This window comes from Cupressus sempervirens, chromosome 4, assembly GCF_028749045.1.
Source record: "Cupressus sempervirens isolate cs-2001-9-10 chromosome 4, ASM2874904v1, whole genome shotgun sequence".
Taxonomy (NCBI): Eukaryota; Viridiplantae; Streptophyta; class Pinopsida; order Cupressales; family Cupressaceae; genus Cupressus; species Cupressus sempervirens.
Window position 1 is genome coordinate 78,270,621 of NC_143121.1, and position 4,741 is coordinate 78,275,361.

Below are 4,741 nucleotides of genomic sequence, written 5' to 3' on the forward strand. Positions count from 1 at the left end.
ATGTCATCTTCACTCGGAAGGGTTTGAGAGAATTCAAAAACTTTGGTAACAATTCACTCAAATTGCTTGAATGCTCTTGAAGGTTGCTTTGCATAATAGCTCTTGAGAGTTGACGATGAAAATGACTTTGATTTCATTCCCTTTATCAAATTTTGCCATAAATGCTTGGTACGAATGTTGATCAAATTGACAGATTGTCATCCACTTTCTTTGTTGAATTCTCGGTGAAGTCTTCGTGACTCGCTAACCACACATACCTTAGTTACTCCCAACCTTGCTCAGTAGAGTCTATGACCCAACCTTGCTTGGAAAGATAGTAACCTGACCTTGCTCAGTGATAGCTTTCATTTGTTACTCGATGATACCTTTTGCATCTTGAATGCTGATTTAGATCTTTCATTTTGCTGATGGGAATTGATATCTGATGTCTCATTTTGTATCATAATTCTAGTTCTCCTTTGACAGATCAAGTACAAATGGTGGAGTCGCCTAATTCTTGAGTGACTTATTCAATACAGCTTTGACTTGCATTCTAAGAGGATTTTGGAACCCATTGTTTTCTCATCAGTTTTCTGATGTTATCAGCTTTTGTCTTCTTTTCATCTTCAATTCTTTCAGTATTCACGTAGTTCTTAGCTAGATGACCAAGTTCTATACAAATAAAACATCTTTTGGTGGTATCTTTTTTTTCTCATGTGATGCTTTATACAATTCATTCCAATGTGTCCAAATTCTCCACAGTAATGAAATTTGCACCAAGTATTATAGTCCCAACCAAATATAACTTTTACAATTTGTTTTGTTAGATTCAATATCTTGGTTTTACACTCTAATGACTTGTGTTTATACTTGTTACATTTGTGACATTTTCCTTCAAATCTTGGTTTCCTTGCATTTATTAGAGTTATGGCCATGCTAATTGCAATTGTAGCACTTTCCATTGAATTTTCCTTTTCCATGGCTCCAACATTTGTTTGATATATGACCTATCTTACCACAGTGATTGCAAGTAGGTCTTTGATTCTTTTGAGCTCCTTGTTTGGATGATTCACCTTCTTCTATATATCCAATTCCTATTTTTCCTTTCTATCTTTGATGACTTTTCTCATTCAATTGATTCGTGTCTGTTTGGGATTTCATCATTCTTTAATTGATTTGTTTTTCGGCATTTAGATCTATAAGAATTTTCCTTAGGGAAGGATTCGCCCAAGATCGTAGAACTCAACACAAGCACAACTATAGACCAAAAATGGATATGATCAATTAATCAGAGTATGTCCTCATACATTGCTCTATTCAGTATATACAAATACACTAGGAGTGCCTATATATAAAGGCCTCTCAGGAAGCACCTAGAATGTCTCTAGAAGGAATTGGGAGATAAGATAAGCATCATGACAACTAAGCACATGCCTTATCCAACATTCTAGATGAGTGGATAAGAATGACAAGGTTGTAAACACCATGTGCTTAATTAGTGTGCTAACTCTTGTGTTGTAGACACCATGTGCATAAAAGAGGTGTGAACTCCTATGTTGCCAACATGACAACTCACAAGAGTATGTATACTCCTAGGTGACTAATAAGTAAATAATAAAAATATGCATTAACCTAAGTAAACTTAAGTAAATGAAAAATAGTAATTACTTATTTACACCAACAAGATCATTCTACAATCTTTCATTTTATGATCTTAGGTTCATGATTTCTTCATTTGCATTCGTGAGCTGATTTATAAAGTCAGCTTGTTGAAGGAATAGATGTTGAATCTCATTGTCTTTTCCTTCTATTTCTTCTTTTATCTTGTTTTTCTCTTCCATGACCTCACATAGCCTTACCGACTGAATTTCTTGCTCTCTTCTTAGTTTTCTCACTTCTTCTTGTAGTGAACCATTCTTTTCTAAGAGTTCTTTGATTGCTTCATCTAGGTTGCCTGTTGAATGAAAGTCTTCAATTCTTTCTTTAGTATAGAGATGGTCATTTATTTGAATTGCAAGATCTTTTCTTCTTTTCAAGGATTGAGAGAGTTTCTCTTTTACTTTTTTGAGTTGGGCAATAGCCATTTCCAAATTTAGCTTCTTATTGTCAATAGCCTTGTCAAGTCTGAATATCTCCATAGCCTTCGATCTTTGCTAAAGTTGTTAAACCTTTCTCTGATAACCACAAAAGCTCTTATACCAATTATTGGAAATATTATTACACGCTACGTTACTAAGAGGGGAGGGGTGAATCAGTAACATATAAAACTTGAACTTAATTAATTAATCTTTCATATGAATTTTGATCTAACTGCATGAATAAGAAACTGAAAAACATGAAAGCATACACAACAAATTAACATAAGATTCGGTGACCCAAAAACCTTCCAAATAGAAAGTAAAACTAGGGTAGGGATGATACCCTCAAGCTTTAGTACTACAGCATAAAGTTGGCTAGTTAAGGCTTACATTGATCACTTCTGATGATTTGCTCTGTTAAGAGCAATAAGGACTACTAGGTCCACCTTGCAAAAGGATTTACAAACATACAATAAAGTATGCACTCGGTAAAGAGATTTACATAAGACTGTTAGGTCTACCTTGTTAAAGGATTTTGACTAATCCACCTGTTAGGATGAAGTAGTAGCTGATCTCTGATATACAACTTGGTTTACTAAATGAGATTACTCTATGTACAAATCACCTTGTTGTGATAGATTTATCTTTGCTGCTCCTTATACTATTGTAGCCTTTGTAATTTTCTCTTCTATTCTTTTTTGATTATTACATTCTTTCGCACACCTATATTTAGGATGTGATACAATACATTACGTATATATCAATCCAATTACATAATTACAAAGTCGGCCACAATGGAAGTTTACATAAATATTGCAAAGTCAGCTCAAATGTAGACACTTGGGTTCTAAAAACTAACTTGGTGAGGTTCTAATACTCAACATCCACTGCCAATGCTTAGCATCATCATGCACTCAATAGATGTAGAAGCTCAATCCATATTGATCACTTCCAAGTAGTCTTGAACTCAATTTGCACTAGTGACTCGGCAAATACTGTGAATCTCGGCATATAAACTGAATCACTTGATTCACTTTGCCTGGCTCGGTCAATGCTTCCACTACAAGCTCGGTATAAACTAAATCACTTGGTTAACACTGAGTAGTTCAGTTAACATTAGACTCGCATTATATCAATTGTGAACTTGGTAAGCACTGTATAACTTAGCTTGTGCTAGTAGACTTAGCATATACTGAGATGTTCGGTTTACACTGCTAATCTTTAACATAGTTGTAATTGCTCGGCATAAACTAAAATTTGTCCAAAGGACTCGATAGCAATTGTAGAACTTGGTTACAACTGAAATGCTTGGTTAACACTGTTAACTGTACAATAAGCTCAGTAGATACTTACAATCTGAATAAGTGTATGTCACTCATAACAAACTTGATTGTTATGTCAACAATATCTATCTCTCAATTGATATTGATTTACAAGATATAATCTATCAAGATCTACTTAGATATCAACCATATGGCATCCATCATGATAGAAGGTTAGACTATTGTAAGATTGTCACCTTACTACAGTAACTATAAACAAACATCAATGAAAGAGTGTCACTTTCCATGATGTTTCCACCAAGTCATGCAGTAACTCGCATGACATCAATCATGAACATTTTTGTGGTGTGGAACAAAGGCTTTCACCTTAAACTTCTCTTTCACATAGAAGAATGCATTAAAGTACATCTCAAGTAATCACTAATGTTGATGCTTCGTCTCACTAAAGGCTTTGATCCATTACTTCAAGCTTGTCTTCAATAAGTACTAACTTTAGCTTGGCAGAAGGCCTGGAGAAAATATCGGTTGCCAAATCTACTAAAATTAAGAAAAATGGTTGGCACTTGGATTGGATATTTATGTGTTGCATTGATATAGGTTTATGATTGATGTTAAAATACATGTGTTTGAGTTCATGTCAAACAGTGTTTTTGTACATCATAGAGGTTGTTTTGGTTAGCAACGTTGGTATATAACAGGTTTATATATGCAAGCTTGGAATATTTTCAAGAATGTTTTCATATGCTACATCTATGTTTGTGTATGTTTATATGAGGGATTCAATGAGTTACATTTGATTTAGTGAAGACTCGCAGCAAGCTAGTGTGCAAAAAATAGGGTGTTGATATTCTAGTTGATTCTATTTAGCGAGATGAAATTAAGGTGAGCGAGCTTAGATCGTGATTGAAGACATGTTTGTGATTATATGTTCATGTTAGCAAATGCTACAAATCATTCCAAGAAGTTTGTTGAAGTATAAGATGTAATATGTTCACTAGTAGCCGACTCTTGTATTGGGATTTATTTTGGAAGTTGTAAAGTGTATTTTAGCATGTAGAACTTTATTATAATATCTTAATCATGTCCTATATAATTGAAGCTTAAAAGGTCGACCTAATTAGTTATTACGACCATGAATAAAGGAAATATTGTTTCCATGTGAAAGGAAATAAATCATTGTAAGGATGGAACTTTCATATCACAGACCAAGTATCGTAAGGATCTTTTGACAGGATATGGATTGGAGAATTGTAAGCCAATTGGAACAACTATGGTTGCAGGATGCAAATTGTCAAGGATAAGTCTCTTAGTGCAATGCAAACAAGGTACAGATCAATGATAGGAAGATTACAATATCTAGCTCATACAATGCCAGATATAGAACATACAATTCATATTATT